This window comes from Pantherophis guttatus, chromosome 1 (genome assembly GCF_059756535.1).
Source record: "Pantherophis guttatus breed Tessera chromosome 1, ASM5975653v1, whole genome shotgun sequence".
Lineage (NCBI taxonomy): Eukaryota > Metazoa > Chordata > Lepidosauria > Squamata > Colubridae > Pantherophis > Pantherophis guttatus.
This window is the reverse complement of record NC_142063.1, coordinates 317,757,356-317,775,807: the sequence shown is the minus strand read 5'-3', so window position 1 is coordinate 317,775,807 and position 18,452 is coordinate 317,757,356. Positions and strand designations below refer to the sequence as shown.

Genomic DNA, 18,452 nt, shown 5'->3' with positions numbered 1-18,452 from the left:
CACTAGAAGAAGAGATGAGGCAACCATTAGTCTGAAATGGTATAGGGTTCCCTGCCTAAGTAGGGAGTTGGACCAAAGACCTCTAAGGTTCCTTCAATCTATTCTATACTAAAACTGGGTACTTAATCCATTGAATGGATCTTGCATTTTTAATGTTGAGGGCAGATTATTGAGTTAATGGACCAGTGGTGGGTTTCAAATTTTTTTACTACCGGTTTTGTGAGTGTGGCTTGGTGGGTGTGGCTTGGTGGGCATGGCAGGGGAAGGTTACTGCAAAATCCCCATTTCCTCCCAATCAGCTGGGACTTGGGAGGGAGAGACTAGATTGGGGCACGGCCAGTCAGAATTTTTACTACCGGTTCTCCAAACTAGTCAAAATTTCTGCTACTGGTTCTCCAGAACTGGTCAGAACCTGCTGAAGCCCACCTCTGTAATGGACCATTGTTGGATCAATCATAGTAATATTTCTCTATGGTGAGTGGTCCATAGCAGAAAGTGAGAATCTGCTCAGAGCTTTTCACTAATGTATGATAGAAAATGCAATTGCCTAAGCTGAATTGATGTCAGCATGTCAAGATGCATTTATCCTAGTGCTGACATTAGAAGGAGAATGCAAGTGTCTGCAACGGCACGGTTGCCTTTCACCTACTTATTTTAGCTGGAGATAATGTCCCCTAGGAGATGGATGGGAGGGGGAAAATTCTTTGAATTGGAGCAGTAGATTAGGGGTGAATGATTGGGAAGATGGCCAATGAATGCAGAGGAGTGGGGGAAGGAAGAGGAGGGATTTTGGGTCAGCGTGTCAGTGCTGGCTGCATGGAGTCAGTGTAAAAGTTGCCGTGCTAAATAAAATGGAAGTTTGTTTCAAAAAAGACTTTGTTTGAGACACAATTTATTTGAAGACGGCCTGAAAACCTGACAATTGACAATTGCGATTGTAAGCTAAAAATGAGCCAAGGGTATCCATAGAGAGGAAGTAAGCCAGGAGTCCTGTAGATCAGGGCTGTCAAACACCTGGCACATGGGCTGAATGCCTCACATGCTGGGCACGCCCATGCCTGGTTTAGCGAAGGGGAAAAAAGTCCCAGTATGTCATGTGATGCCGCCATGATGATGTGAGTTTGACACCCCGTTGTAGATTTACTTCAGAAGATAAATGAAATGTACCAGGTTGTTGGGAATCAAAGGATATGTATAAGAAATATCAGAAAATGGATAAAAGTGGCACTTCTGAGAAAGCAATGACAGACTGAAATGACTCTACTCTTTGCAGAGCCTACAGGCAAAGGAAAAGATCGGGGATCACTCACAAGAGTTCCATACAAAGGGTTTCAGTTCTTACCTTAGATTAGTTTAAGAGACATGTTACACTTATAAAGGAGTTCCTTTAAAAAAGACAATGAAAAAATGAAAAGAAATAAACTTTTTGGACACTATTTAAAAGAATGAAAGAGCAACATTTTTAAAAGTAAAAAGAACAAATATAAAGTTGTCTTATTTGATCAAGTTTAAATTATAAGTGTAAAACTTAATTAATTTTTCTTAACAAAGACTAACTATCAAGGCTTTAAAGATTTATTTATAAAAAGAGATAAGATATGGAAAGCAGAGCACTTTTTATTGTATTTCCAGTGGAAGCAGTAAGCTATTGTGCTAAAAATAAAGGAATACAAATGTATTTCTAAATTTTAAGGTGCTTGATGAATTTATTTAGAGAGATCACCTTCCATTCACCTATAAGATTATGTAAAGAAAAAGAATTTAATTTGATGTTAGAAAAGGAAGTAAAAATATTCTTTCAGATAAATAAAATAGAGGAAACCTCTTTACAAAACACATGGGATACTTTAAAAGCATATATAAGGAGCCTAGTAATAGCATATACGAGGAAAAAGAATAAAGAGAAGAAAAAACAATTAGATAAATTAGAGAAAGACCTAAAACAAATAGAACAAAAACTCCAGGAAAAGCCCCAGAACAAAACAATAAGAGAAGAATGGGAAATGATTAAGCATAAATTGAATTTGATAAACCAAATAGAACTAGCCCAAAAAATAAAAATGGCGAAACAAAACTATTTCGAGCACACAAAAAAACGGGCAGATGGCTAGCCTATAAACTGAAAAAAGAACAGAAAAAAAGAATGATATACCAATTGAAAGATGATAAAGGAGAAATTTAATATAGTAAAGAGGCCAAAAAAGATATTATTAAGAAATTTTATGCGAATCTATATAATCAGGGGAAAATAGAGGAAGATAAAATAAAACAGTACATAGAGAAATCAGGAATGCCAAAAATCACAGAAGAACAAAGAATTACTCTCAATAGGCCAATAACCAAATTAGAACTAGATGAAGTACTGAAAAAGCAAAAAAACAATAAAACACTGGGTCCTGACGGGCTACCGGTAGAAATATATAAAACAATGCAAGAAGTATTGGGAGAGAATATGTTGCGATTATATAATGAAGCTATGGAGAAAGCCAAGATACCAAATTCATGGACAGAAGCCATAATAACAATCATTCCAAAAGAAGACACAGATCTCCAGTTAATACAAAACTATAGACCTATTTCATTATTGAATGCCAATTACAAAATATTTGCAGCAATCTTGGCAGAAAGAATTAAATTAGTATTAAATACATATATACACCCAGACCAAAATGGATTTCTGCCGGGACGCCAAATAAAGAACAACATGAGAATAATACTTAATGCTTTAGAATACTATGAATCACACCCGGAGAAGCAGGCAGTGTTGGTTTTTCTTGACGCCCAAAAGGCCTTCGATAACCAAAATTGGAAATTTATGATTGAACAACTACAAAATATGCAAATTGGGGAAAAATTTGGGAAAATTATAGCAGAAATCTATACCAAGCAATCAGCAAGGATAATTATGAATGATGACATAACAGACAAATTTAATATAACAAAAGGAGTTAGACAAGGCTGTCCACTTTCTCCCTTACTATATATTCTATCATTGGAAACCCTGTTGAAAAAAATTAGAGAAGATCAAGGAATTGAAGGTTTAAGGATTAATAGAGAAGAATACAAAGTTCAAGCCTTTGCTGATGACTTAGTGTTTTTGACAGAAAATCCTATGGAATCTATACCTAATTTGTTCCAAAAAATAGAAGAATTTGGAGAAGTGGCTGGACTAAAAATTAATAAAAGTAAATCGAAGCTAATTGTTAAAAACCTTACGGAAATCCAAACCAAAGATTTGATAGATAATATACAAATTCAAACAACAAAAAAAATAAAATATCTAGGAATCTGCTTATCTACAAGAACATCAGCAATTAAAGAAAACAATTATGATAAATTACTAGAACAAACAAAGAAAGACTTAGAAAAATGGGAAAATTTACACATTTCATTCCTAGGAAGAATTTCGGCCATCAAAATGATTATATTACCTAAATTTTTATATTTGTTTCAGGTCACCCCAATTAAAATAGATAAACCGTTTTTTGAAAAGCTGAATAAAATAACATCTAAATTTATTTGGCAAGGGAAAAGGCCACAAATAAAATTTAAACTGCTTCAGGATACAAAAGATAGAGGAGGAGCTGCACTCCCTGACTGGGAGATATACTACCAAGCAGTAGTACTATCGTGGGTTAAAGATTGGATAGAATTAAAGGACTCTAGAACTTTAACAATTGAGGGACACGAACTTCAAACTGGCTGGCACTCCTTTATGTGGGATGAGAAATACAAAACACATTCATATTTTAAAACACATACAATAAGGAACTCACTATTACAAATTTGGCTTAAAATTAAAAAACAACATTATATGAAGATACCAAATTGGCTAGCACCGGCTGAATCAATTAGACACCCAAATTTAACAGATAAGACAAAAATAATTAGATATAAAGATATAATTGACTATCAAGGCAAACTAAAGACAAAACAACAATTGGAGACAGATTTACACAGAGGAATAGACTGGTGGACTTACACTCAAATACAATCCAAATATAGAGAGCATATAAAAACATATGAAATTTATAATCAAAAACAAGAAATAGATAAAATTATATTAGATTCAGAAAATAAATTAATTAGTAGAATTTATAAATTTCTCCTACGCTATAAATTGGAAGAAGAGACAGTCAAAGTAACGATGATTAAGTGGGCTCAAATATCAAACACACAATACCTTTGGAAAAATGGGAAAAGTTCTGGCAGGTAAACCTAAAGTTAACGAAAGCAACGGCGTACAAGGAAAACCAACTGAAAATGTTTTATCAGTGGCATATGTCTCCAACCAGATTGGCAAAAATACAACCTAAAAATAGCCCAATTTGTTGGAAGTGCAAAAAGGCACAAGGGACTTTCTATCATTTATGGTAGACGTGCCTGGCAGCAAAGAAATTTTGGTCTAACATCAAAAAATGGTTGGAACAAATAACAAAAATACAGATTGAAAAAGAACCAGCAACATTTTTATTAGGAATATTTAACAAATCATACCCTAAGGATATCAAATATCTTACAATTCACATATTAACTGCTGCAAGAATAACCTACGCAAGAAATTGGAAGCAAGAAAAAATACCAAGTGAAACAGAAGTAATAGGGAAAATTTTAGAATGCGCTGAAATGGATAGGTTAACCAAAGAATTACAAAAAAAAGAAGAATCAGACTATTATAAAATATGGAATAATTGGTATAATTGGTTAAAAATTAGAAATATACAAAAAATATAGGGGATATATTACCGATTGATACATATATATGTAATAAAAATATTATTAGATTACAGAAAGGTGAAGGAATATATTATAAGTAGAATTGTAGAACGTCACTCTGAAAAAATGCTTAAGAAGAAATTATATTCTTTCTGTGTATATGTTGTATAAATATTCGTTGTGTATATGTTACGTATGTCTTTTTTAATATTTATGTTGCAATATTTTTAGGATCAGACTCAATAATGATAATAAAGATTAGAGGTTCAAATATATCTCTTTTTAATCTTAACAGGCATTCTATATTCACTGAATATTTACAGATAGAAGCGAGGGAAAAGGTGAGGGTGGCTCCTTATATATACAGGGGGCGGAGTCAAGGATGGGAGTGGTGAATTATGAATACATTAGGAAACAAAGAATAAGTTAACCCCTGATATCCCATATATACATTATTTACAGATTAGGGAATAAGGCATTTACATCTGACAAATCCCCCTCTAAATGCCGGTTCGCTATACAACACCAATTACATTCAGATTCAGGACAATATAATACATATAATTTTGAAGTTAAATATTTGTGCTGTTTAGAAGGTAAAGGCTTCGTTAATATGTCAGCTAATTGTTCAGAGGTATCACAATGCACTGCTTTGATAAATCCATCTTGAGACAATTGTCTCACATGTTTGAACTTTATATCTATATGCCTGGATCTTTGTCCAATGGCATCGGATCTGGATATTTCAATGGCTGCTTTATTATCTTCATGCATAACAAAAGGTAAAGCAGGTTTTTTCCAGACATCTGAAATCAAATCATTAAACCATACAAGGTTATTTGCAGCTTTGGATAAACAAACATATTCCGCTTCTGTGGTTGAAGTGGCTACCAGTTCTTGTTTACCAGTGTACCAGTAAACTGGACAGTTATTTAATAGAAAAATATAACCAGAAGTGCTCTTTCTGCATGATATATCTCCAGCCCAATCCGCATCTGCGTAACAAGTAAGTTTTGGCTCTTTGTCATTACTAGGTTCTAATACTAAACAAAAATCTAATGTACTTTTTAGATATCTTAGAATTCTTTTGACAGCTTCCCAATGATACATAGTTGGTTTACTAACATGTCTTGACAATAAATTGAGAGGTAATGCAATATCTGGCCTGGTCCAATTAGATATATAAAGAAGTGAACCTATGACTGACCTATAGAATGTATTATCTTTAAATTCAGGGGAAGACTCATCATTGTTTCTAAGGAAATCAGTTTGCATGGGAGTGTCACATGGTTTAGCGTTGTTTAAATTGCATTTGTTTAGAAGTTCAATAATCTTATCTTTCTGAGTGAGTTTGAATCCCCTTCTAGTTTTGTTAATTTGTACACCAAGGTATTTGTTTACTTTACCTAGAGATTTCAACGAAAAATGTTCGTTTAGCTTATTTACAAAGGTTTCTCTTCTCTCCTTGTGTTTTCCTATATATAAAATATCATCTACATAAATTAACACGAATTCAATGTGATCATCACTTTTTTTTACAAAGAAACAGTTATCAGCGGTGGTAGCGTTAAAATCCATGGTCTTAAGTACTTTTACCAAACAATCATACCATCTTTTGCCAGATTGTTTTAACCCATATAGACTTTTGTTCAATAGCCAGATTTCATTCTTATTAGTGTATTGACTGTGTGGTGCCCTTACATATATTTCCTTATCTAGTTTCGCGTGTAAGTACGCAGTCTGTATGTCATATTGGAATACATCAAGATTGAGTGCAGATGCCACTACCAGAGCTGTTTTAACACTCTCTGTTCTCACTGTGGGAGAGTATGTGTCAGTATAGTCCTCCGGATATTTTTGTGCATAACCTTGTGCAACTAATCTGGCTTTGTATAGAGTATTGCCTCCTTCTAGATTCTTAATTTTATAAATCCACCTAGTACCTATGATTGTTTTATCCTTAGGTGCGGTCGCAGGTGTGAATACATTTAATCCTTGCAAACTTTCCATCTCTTTTTTCATAGCTAGTTCCCATTTTTCTTTTTCTTCATAAGGGAGTTTTAATACTTCCTCATATGTATTAGGTGTTATTTGTTCACCATCCATATACATTATATAATCTCTGTATTTACCTGGTATTTGATTTCTATTGTTTCTAATAGCTCTTTTAGGTTTGCTATGGTTGTCATGCAAATATCTTGCTTCCTTTTTTGTTAATGTGTCTGTCTTTATTTTGTGCTGACTATTTGTCCAAGTTTTGGTTTTGTTTGTATTTTTGTTGATATTTTGATTCTCTATTGTTCCTTCCTCACGAGATTTCGTATCTTTGTATTTATCTGGAAATATTTCATTAAGATGTAATTTAGACCAATTTGCTTGTTCATGGAACACAGCTGTTCTGGAGACTATAAATTTGTTATTATTATCAATGAATCTGTACCCTTTGGTGCCAGTTTCATATCCCATAAATCTTAATCTTCTGGATACGTTTTCTCCCTTTCTTCTCAACTGCTTAGGTATATGTACGTCTGCAGTGACTCCAAATATGTGCATGTGTGTTAATTTAGGTTTCCTATTATACATCACCTCATATGGTGTTTTATTCACAATACTGGACCAGGTTCTATTTTGAGTGTAATTTGAATAATGTAAGGCTTCTGACCAAAATTGTTTGCCTAAACCAGCATCCTCTAATGTGCATCTAATCATGGTTTGCAGTGTGGAATTTTTTCTCTCTGCAACCCCATTTTGGAATGCAGAAAATGGACTAGACGTGAAATGTAGCATTCCTCTATTCTTTAACCATTGGGAGAATTCTTTAGACATGAATTCACATCCCCTATCTGTCATAATTTGTTTTATCCTGATATTATGTTGTGTTTCTATGCGTTTGTAGAATTCCTTAAATTTCTGAAAGGTTTCATCCTTGTGTTTTAATGTGTAAACAAAACCATAGCGACTATAGTCATCTACTATTGTTAGGAAGTAACGCTTTCTATAAGTGATTGATGGAGTTAATGGACCAACTAAGTCCATATGTACTAAGTCAAAGATTTTGTTAGTCGATCTGTTGGATTTTTTTGGTCTGGGACTAGTTTTTAGTTTAGTGGATTTACATACTGAGCATTCCAAATAATTTTCACAATTTTTTATTTTGACACCTTCTGCGTGTTCAGTCATTTTTTGTACTACAGGAAAACTTGCATGTCCTAACTTCCTATGTAAGATGTGAGCACACTCATCATGAATTGGTTTGCCTATTCTTGGTCTCTTCTCTTTGTGTGTATTTGTGTGATCATGAGATATTTCACATTCATCATTGTCACTGTTACTAACATTTTCATCATCTGCTTCAATACAATCCTCCATATTTGAGTCAATGTTATGTAACCATCTTTCTTTTGTTACTAGATAGGGTAGACCTCCTTTAATCATCACAGTACCTACATTTGTTTTGTTCTTCTCTAAAGTTGCTTTCCCCTTTGAGAAAACTACATTGATATCAGAATCTCTACTTAATTTTATGACACTTAGTATGTTATGAGGTATTTCAGGGATTAACAATACCCCCTCTATTTTTCCTAGACCAGGCAATGTTATGTTTCCTCTGCCTAATACTTGAACTTTTTCTTGATTAGCCACCTTTATTACAAACTTATCTTCTGTAAATGAAGATAGAATATTTTTGTTATTAGTGGTGTGATTGGTTGCCCCAGAATCGATAAGCCAATTATTGTTCTCATTTTGTTGTGTTTTAATGTTGTCTTGTTTATTTAGTCCATTCAGTGAACCAGATTTTCTCTCTTTTGAATTTTCTCTACCCCCTCTACTCTCTCTGTAGTTTGGTGGGCTTCTATATTTATATCTATCTGTGGAAGACTGTCTATAATTGTATCTGCTTCTATATTCTGGTCTATGTCTCTCCTTTGATATTTTGGGACAGTCTCTTCTATTGTGTTCCCTGGACCCACAATTGTGGCATTTAAAAGTTTCATTGTATTTTTCTTGGAAAGCTACCTTCCTAAAAGATTTGTGTTCTGTGTGATTGCTAGAACGATTTTTTCTTGAATTGTCTTCAGCTATCAATTTGTTAGATAGACTCTCTATGGATAAATATCCAAGATTGATGGTGTCTAAGTGTGACATAAAACTATCCCATGATGAATCAAGTGAATTGATAATAACACTTTTCATTGTTTGATCTGAAATCACTTCCCCCCTCAGATGCAGTTCAGCTCTTATTTTGTTTAGAGATATCAAATGCTCACTTATGGAAACCCCTGGTTTTACTCTAGAAGAAAAGAAATCCTTAGACATTCTCGTAGTGGTAGCTACACTGTCGCTGTGGAATAGATTAAACATGCATTGAATTATTTCTGAGACAGTTAGGTTTGGTTTGATACTATGATACATTGCAGGAGATACGCTAGATATTATTAAGAAGAATGCTCTATGATGTAAACAATCTATTTTTAAAGTCCAAGGTCTTCTTGGAGGACTAGTGATAAAGAATAGTAAATTTTCTTTCATAAAGACAACCTGGAGCTGTTGATACCACTCTTGCAAATTAATGCCATCAACTCTAAGTTTTGGGAAGTCACTGGGTAAGTTTCCCACATTATTTTGTCCATTACTTACAACCTGAGGTAGTCCGTGATCTCGCAAGTGCAGGAAATTGCAAAACGGCATAGGGATGCTCGCAACGAGTCTGCGCGGTTCTCTGGCCAGTTCAAGTCTTTCCGGACCGTCTGCGTGGTTTCGCACATGCGCGCTGCTCATTTCTTCTTTGGCATCGTCGTGGAAGGTTCTCTCCATTTCAGCTCGTTCGCTCTGCTCCTCTTCAGACGAGTCGGTCTCTGGCTCGGTTTTAGGAGTTCTGATGGCAGCGGCTGTTCTTCTCTTTCTCCTGTGTGCGTTGATGTTTGATCCGGTCTGCGGCGTGGGGCGGAATCGGCATGGCTCTCTGGGCTCGGGCGTCGTCGCTCTCGAAGTCAGGATGGGAGCGTGTAGGTCTTGAGGTATCGGCTTGTTCTTTTGCTTCTTCGTTGGCGCTTTGGAGATTTTTAATTTTGGCCCAAATGCAGCAAAAAGCGTCTTCATTGCTGATTTTATTTGGGATTTGGCAAAATCGTCTTCGCTATCTGATTCGGGTTCTTCTGGAGATTTCGAATCTTCCTTTTCGCTTTCGTTGTCTGATAACGTTTTTCGCGCCAGAAATTTTGAACTGAGCATTTTGATTGGCTCTGCTTCGCTCCCTTTGGAGGCTTGTTGAAACCAAGATGGCTGCCATTCAAAATTTCGCGCGGCATCACATCTTTTCTTTTTCATAACGACTTTCTCTGTAGTCATTTCACTCACAGTTTTTTGGTCTTTGGGTTTCTCTTTGACGATGTTTTTCTCTCTCGCTGCTCCGCTGTTTTTCAGTATTTCTTGGAGATTCGCGATGAGACTTTCATCATTCTTCTGGCTTTTTAATATCTTTAATATTTCTGACCTGAGTTCGTTATTTTCTATTTCGATTTCCTCCTGGTCATTATTTTCATTTATTAGTTCTTCTTCTTCTGTGGTGTACTCTTCGGATTCTCTCGAAATCGCGTTTGTGGATTCGTTGATTATTTCTTGTTCAGTTTCTATTTCTTTGCTGTAGGCCCTGGTGTTGGGCCTATCTTTCTTAGACATTTTTAATTATTTATTGAGTCAATTAACCATCCTCTGCTACCAGTTTGTTGCAATATTTTTAGGATCAGACTCAATAATGATAATAAAGATTAGAGGTTCAAATATATCTCTTTTTAATCTTAACAGGCATTCTATATTCACTGAATATTTACAGATAGAAGCGAGGGAAAAGGTGAGGGTGGCTCCTTATATATACAGGGGGCGGAGTCAAGGATGGGAGTGGTGAATTATGAATACATTAGGAAACAAAGAATAAGTTAACCCCTGATATCCCATATATACATTATTTACAGATTAGGGAATAAGGCATTTACATCTGACAATTTATATTCAATAAAAACTATTTTAAAAAAAAAGAAATGCTTTAAACTGAAGAAAGGGAAACAGAAGAATGAAGCAGGACTTCTATATTGAATACTACTCTACTATATTTCCTCCTATTCATATTAGAGAAACAGTAAGTAATCTTCGGCCTAAAATATGCATTTGTTAAATGAAAAAGATTAAAAGAGTTGGAGATCAGAGAGAAAGTTCATTCTAATGTTATAGTATTTAAATAACCAAATGGTATTGTATGTGAGGGAAAATTTGAACTTTTTAGTATTAGCTTTACAGCATTAAAACTATTAAAATTAGATTATAATTATTCATGGTAACTGAGCATTTTTTATGTTATTATGCTTTTTATGCTGAAGCTCCCTCTTGTGGCTGAGAGAGAAAAAAAAATCAAAATAAACAATAACTGCTTTAGCTAGGCTAAATTACTTATCTGATTAGCCGAAAAAAGATGCAGCTATTTTTAGTTGCTTACTACCTTTCCTCCTTTCCTAGAATTCTTGCTGGCTTCCACGTCATTCCTCCAGGTTGCCAAAAATTAAGCCACCTTTGACATCTTGTGCTTCTTAAAGCTTCATAAATAGCTGCAGCAAAGAACTGCTCAGTACCACTTGGCCCAACTTAGAGACTCCTGCCTCTTGAACTGGTTGCTCTGAGCTTCAGCCATGAAGGCTTTTCTCCTCCTTTTTGCCATCTTCTTGTTTTCCCACCAGGCAGTCACAGGTAAGGAGAGAACTAAAATGATCCAGATGGTCTAGAGGAGAAGTATACTTGAGACTAATCTCAAATGTTTTTCACAATGATTCTTTACATATTTTATTTTTGGTATTGACCACCAGTCAAAGAGCGTTAAGGGTATTTCAATCTACAAAAGTTAAGAGGGCTGTTCCCACCTTATTTTTCCAACAAGAAATGTCTCAGGGGGATCATATCTACCTATCTTCTATAATAATGCTGTGCCTTGTTTAGAGTTTGCCGTTTCTTTAAAAAAAAATCCCTTTTCTTTTTTTTCCCATCATGTCTGAGAGAGATACTGTTGGAAACAGAATAAATAAGATAAAATAATATCTTATTTTGTGAATGTATCTTCAGACTTTAATCCTGAGGCTGGTCTCTAAACAAAGATTTTTTTCTGGTTAATGACAAAATGGGCCTAATTTATTGGATGTGCCAAATCCATTAGAATAAAGCATTGATATCTCCTGAAAAGTAGAAAAATTGTATTGTTAAACATTATTATATCTATGGGAAGACTCATTTGCAAGTCTTTCAAGATGAATGTCTGAAGATACACTCACAAAATATTATTTTATGTTATTGTTATTGTTTTGTGGTACTGAACTGCATTTTTACCTACATGCTGGTCTGGATATAGGGGATATAGTTATTGAACCCCTGTCATGGTCGGACCATTCTCTCCTGAGACTGGACCTTTCGACCGCTGCACCCCACTGCAGGGAGGCGGAACCGACCAGGTGGTTCCGCCCCAGGCGCCTGATGGATCCTGATAGGTTCCAGAGGGAGCTTGGGCCAGTTCCTGAAACTCTGGCACACGACTCGGCTGAAGATCTGGTGGCTGCCTGGGATAGGACAGTCGCCGGTGCTCTGGACCGAGTCGTGCCTTTGCGGCCTCTGACCCGACGCCGAACCTGCCCGGCCCCTTGGTTTTCCGAGGAGCTGAGGGAGATGAAGCGCCGGAAAAGACGCCTAGAGAGTGGTTGGAGGGTGAGTCGCTCCGAATCCGACCGAACACTAGTTAGGTCTCATATTAAGACCTATCTAGTGGCGATAAAAGCGGCAAAACGTAACTACTTTTCCGCTCTTATTGCATCGGCAGATAACCGCCCAGCCGCCTTGTTTAGGGTGACCTGCTCCCTCCTACATCAGGGAGCACGGGAGGACCCCTTGCAAGGGCAGGCTGAGGATTTTGCACAGTATCTGCACGATAAAATCGCTCAGATTCGGGAAGGCTTGGACTCTGACTGGGTAGATCCCGGCGGGGTGACTGAGGCTGGTCTTGAGAATGTTACCTGGGATGAGTTCGACCCTGTGACTCCTGAGGACGTGGACAGGATCCTGGGGAGATTAAACGCAACCACATGTTTATTGGACCCCTGCCCCTCCTGGCTGGTACTGGCCACCCGGGAGGTAACACGAGGCTGGCTCCAGAGGATCATAAATGCTTCTCTGAGAGAGGGTTTCTTGCCTCCCGCCTTGAAAGAGGCGGTGGTGAGGCCCCTCCTCAAGAAGCCTTCTCTGGACCCGGCCGTTTTGGCAAACTATTGTCCGGTCTCCAACCTTCGCTTTGTTGCGAAGGTTGTGGAGAGTGTGGTTGCGCGACAGCTCCCACAGTTCCTGGATGAAACCGTCTAACTAGATCCGTGCCAGTCCGGCTTCAGGCCTGGGTACAGCACGGAGACGGCATTGGTCGCATTGGTGGATGATCTCTGGAGGGCTCAGGACAGGGGTTGTTCCTCTGTTCTGGTCCTGTTAGACCTCTCAGCGGCTTTTGATACCATCGACCATGGTATCATGCTGCGCCGGCTGGAGGGACTGGGGGTGGGAGGCACCGTGTTGCGGTGGTTCTCCTCCTATCTCTCTGACCGGTGGCAGGGGGGCACAGGTCGACCTCGAGGCGCCTTGCTTGCGGGGTGCCGCAAGGGTCGGTCCTCTCGCCGCTCCTGTTCAACATTTATGTGAAGCCGCTGGGTGAGATCATCCGTGGTTTTGGGGTGCGATGCCATCTGTACGCTGATGACACTCAGCTGTACATTTCCACCCCAGACCACCCCAATGATGCCCTCGAAGTGATGTCCCAGTGTCTGGAGGCCGTGCGGGTCTGGATGGGGAGGAACAGGCTTCGGCTCAACCCTTCCAAGACCGAGTGGCTGTGGATGCCGGCGTCCCGGTATAGCCAGCTGGTGCCATCGCTGGCTATTGGGGGCGAGTCACTGACCCCCACAGAGGGGGCTCGCAACTTGGGCGTCCTCCTGGACACACGGCTGTCTTTAGAAGAGCATATGACGGCCGTGGCCAGGGGGGCTTTTTATCAGGTTCGCCTGATACGCCAGTTGCGCCCCTTTCTGGATCGGGACTCCTTGTGCACAGTCACTCATGCCTTGGTTACGTCACGCCTGGACTACTGTAACGCTTTCTACATGGGGCTCCCCCTGAGGAGCACCCGGAGGCTCCAGCTGGTGCAGAATGCGGCCGCACAGGTGATTATGGGAGCGACGTGGCGCTCCCACGTAACACCTCTCCTGCGCGAGCTGCATTGGCTCCCGGTGGTCTTCCGGGTGCGCTTTAAGGTGTTGGTTCTCATCTTTAAAGCGCTCCATGGCTTAGGGCCAGGGTATTTGCGAGACCGCCTGCTGCTACTGATAACCTCCCACCGGCCAATACGCTCTCACAGAGAGGGCCTCCTCGGGGTGCCGTCGGTCACGCAATGTCGGCTGGCGGCCCCCAGGGGGCGAGCCTTCTCTGTGGGGGCACCCGCCCTGTGGAATGAGCTGCCTCCTGGAATACGATTGATCCCGGATCTCCGGACCTTCCGTAAAGCCCTGAAGACGTTTTTATTTCATCAAGCCGGCCTAGCCTAAATGGTTTTTAATTGGGATTTTAAATTTTATGGATTTGGGGTTTTAAATTTGGGTAGCCAATGATTTAATTCTTTTAATTATCTTAACTTTTGCATTTGTATGTTTTTTAATTTTGGCTGTTCACCGCCCTGAGTCCCTTCTGGGAGAAGGGCGGTATACAAATTAAATAAATAAATAAATAAATAAATAAATAAATAAATAAATGCTATACACTTGTTAGGCAATACTGTTCAAATTATGAAGTTTCTTGAAGTTGTAAGCATTCTCTCAGGTGATCCTATTTTAAATTAATCAAATAAATATAGAGCCTACAGCAATGTTTCTTCTTCTTGTTGTTCTGTTGCTAAATTTTGTCCAACCCCATGGATGTTAATTCACCAGGTCACCCTGTCCTCCATTATATCACAGAGTTTGCCCAAATTCATGTTCATTATGTCAATGACACTATCTAAATGTGTCATCCTCTGCTGTCTCCTTCTCCTTTTGCCTGCCATCTTTCCCAACATCAAGGTCTTTTCAATTAGTCCACTCTTCTCATTTGGTGGCCAAAGTATTTGAGCTTCAGATTCAGTATCTGTCCTTCCAAAGAACAATGAGGGTTGATTTCCTTTAGGATTGACTGATTTGATCTCCTTACAATCCAAGAGACTTCTCCAACACCACAATTTGAAAGCAAAAATTCTTTGGTGCTCTACCTGTCCACTAGTCCAACTCTCATAGCCATATATTACTGCTTTGAAAACTATAGCTTAGACTCTGCAAACCTTTGTTGGCAATGTGATATCTATGCTTTTTAATATGCTGCCTAGATTTGCCATAGCTTTCCTCCCAAGGAACAAGAGTTTTTTAATTTCATGGCTGTGGCTGCCATTGGAAGTGATCTTGGAGCCCAAGAAAATAAAATGGTCACTGCTTCCATTTCTTCCCCTTATATTTACCAGGCAATGATAGAAGTGGATTCTATGATCTTAGTTTCTAATGTTAATTTCAAACCAACTATGCACTCTTCTCTTTCACACTCATCAAGAAGCTCTTTAGTTCCTCTTCACTTTCTGCCTTTAGAGTAGGATCATCTGCATATCTGAGATTGTTGATATTTCTCTTGGCAATATTAATTGTGGTTTGTGAGTAATTCAGCCCAGCATTTTGCATGATGTACTCTGCATATAAGTTAAATAAACAGAGTGACAATATATAGCCTTTTAGTACTGCTTTCCCTACTTTGAACCAATTGATTGGTCCATGTCCAGTTCTAACTGTTGCTTCTTAACCTGCATAAAGGTTTCCAAGGAGATAGGTAAGATGGTCTGGCACTTCTGTCTCTAAGAACTTGCCATGCTTTTGCAATCCATACGATCAAAGGCTTTAGCATAGTCAAACAGAAGTAGATGTTTTTCTGGAATTCCCTTGCTTTCTCCATAATCTAGTGAATGTTATTAATTTGATCTCTAGTTCCTCTGCTCTTCAAAACCCAATTTATACTTCTGGTAAGTGGTCAGTTCACATGTTGTTGAAGTTTAGCTTATGGGACCTTGCTAGCTTGTCAAATGAGCACTATTGCCCAGTAGTTTGAATATTCTTTGACATTGTTCTTCTTTGGGATTGGAATGTAAACTGACCTTTTCCAATCCTTTGCCCATTGTTAAGTATTCCAAATTTGCTGGAATACTGGAGTGCTGTAGTGCAGCACTTTAACAGCATAATCTTTTAGGATTTTAAATATATACTATCATCTCCACTAGCAATTTCTATATAACCATCCAATTTCCATAGGTGAGTATGGGCTTGAATCTAGGTCATAGATCCTCAAATTATGTTCCGCAGGACCAATATAGCCCACCGACTCAATCTATCCAGCCCATTCATAGTGGTGCTTCAGCCCCGCCCCCTCTCCTCCCAGCCACTCCTTGCATGGCTGCCTGCGCTGCCTGCATATCCCCTCCTCCAGCCTTCACCCTTATCTTCCAGCCTGCGGAGATCTGCTCACTGCAAATGTAAGGGCAAAGGGCGAGGTTAAAGTCTGTTTTCCGCAAAAGTAAGGCTAAAGGGTGCAGGCTGGCGGGTGGGCAGATGGGCGGCTGATTTAGGGGCAGTGCTGGCAGCACAACCACGTGGTCCCTGGCCATCCCCAGCAGTTGCGTTGTGGAGAGTTCAGGTGGATATGCAAGCTGGCAAGCAGGCTGAGAGCCATCAGTCTTACCTTCCAGCCTGCAGGGCTTGCAAAGTTCACCCCGGCTGTCCGCGAATGTAAGGCTGATGGGTGAGGGAAGGAGACACGCTCTATGACCTCTGCGCTTGGCCAAAGGGTATGGGCTGGCAGGTGGGCAGGGACCAGAGAACTGCACAGAGATGACTCGTCCAAAAGAACTAGGGCAGAGCCTTGCAGCTTTTATCTGCTGGCTGGCCTTTGGGTAAGGTCCCTCCTCCTCTTCCTCTCCCTTTCCCCTTTCCGCACTGTCCTGTTTTTTCTAAACACCTGGGCTGGACCAGGCAGCAATTCCCAGGGAGGCACCCTGACCGAAGAGGCTCAGACTGTATCCCGTGGCTTGCCCATCGCATAAACTGCTCCCGCCCCTTTTGAAACAGCCACCTGGTGCTTCCCTCGGGCACTCAGGGCTGGCAAGTGGTTCTTCCAAGAACTGAGGGAGGGGAGGGAGGCACTCCGGCAGAGGAGCCTGGCGTTGGTTGCCTGAGTGACTGGCCTCGGCTGTGGTTCATGGGCACTCTGTCCACCAGTGGAACCAAAGGCAGCCACTGCGAATTGGGAAAAGCTCGATCCCCACTGGCGCCTTGGCCACCCAAGCACAGCTGCCTCCCATCTCTGCTTAGCCAGGGAGAGCCGAGACCCACCCTGCCCTGAGAGGAAGCTCCAGAGCGCTTCTGGGGCACTGCCCAACTGACATAGCCCTTGCCTGGACTGAAGGCAGCCTTCTGCCTTGCAGCCCCCCCCCCCAACATCTCTGTTCTGAGCTGAGGGTTGCAGCCAAATTTCCCACTGGAAATTTGTTCTGGGAATGAGTGGCTCGAGGATAAAGGGGCTTCCCTCCATGTAAGCAGGTGAGTCGGTATGGGGCTGCCTGAACTGATGCCCAAGGTTCAAAGGCCCTCTTCCTCCAGCCTTGGGAGGGGCGTCGCTTCCTACCCCACCCCCCTTTGGGTAAGCCCAGCTGGGCGCCATGTGTTGGCTCTGGTAGCAGGTGGGAAAATGCTGCGCCCTCATCCACTTCCTGCAGACCTGCTGGTGAACCGCCCCTCTCATGCACCCACCATTGCATCAGGTGCGTGAGGGGAACTTGCTCCATGCGGGGGAGGGAGACATGCTCCACACCTATTGTGCTCGGCCAAAGGGCACGGGTAGGCAGGGAAGTAGCTGCAACCAGCTGGCAGAGGGGTGATGCTGGTGGGTGGACTGATGCATGAAGGGAGGGGAGTGTGTGGGAGATGACAGTGTCAGAACCCGCCCTGGCTCTTCCCCAAAGTGCCTCGCATCAGCTGAATCCCCTGCCCTATATGTCACTGCTGCTGCCACTTCACACCTTGCTTGAGATGCTTGTGGCGGCACTTTGGACAGGATGGTGGCAGCAGTGGGAGGCTTCCTGGAACACTCCCTGGCTCTTCCCCAAAGTGCCTCACACCAGCTGAATCCCCTGCCCTGAATGCAGCCACCACTGCTTCTCACCTTGCTCAGGGCGCTCACCCTTCACTGCCCAGTTCCGGTGGGGCAGACAGAGTTTAATATCTGTTCCTGGGGAGTCTGCTGAAGGGGAACTGGAGTGGCCAGTTCCCTTCCAGAAGGCTCTTGTGATAAAGATGGCCCATCACCCCACTTCGCCTGTCAGGTGGCAGCAAGGTAACGTCTCTGGCGGGAAACCTGCCCAACCTCTGGCTCTGTAGATGTCACCTCTGCTGTGGACAGTCTTGCACGGGAGCAGGAGCTCTCCAGTAAAGGTGGTTTTCCTCCTCCCCACTCAAGAAAAGGGTTTTGGTGCAACACGCACCAAAAAAAGGCAGCATTGTACATTTTAAGTTTTCTTAAAATGTGTTCCCCTATCCCTCTTTGTAGGTTTCAGATTGAGCTATGGGCTCCATGATCAAGAGTGGGGCTGAGAGAAGCCAGACTTA

At 40.7% G+C, this 18,452-nt stretch overlaps 1 pseudogene; it reads right to left on the bottom strand.

The window, feature by feature from the left end:
- Positions 1-10,759: 10,759 nt before the first annotated feature.
- Positions 10,760-16,456, bottom strand: LOC148116950 (uncharacterized; annotated as a pseudogene).
- Positions 16,457-18,452: the final 1,996 nt, after the last annotated feature.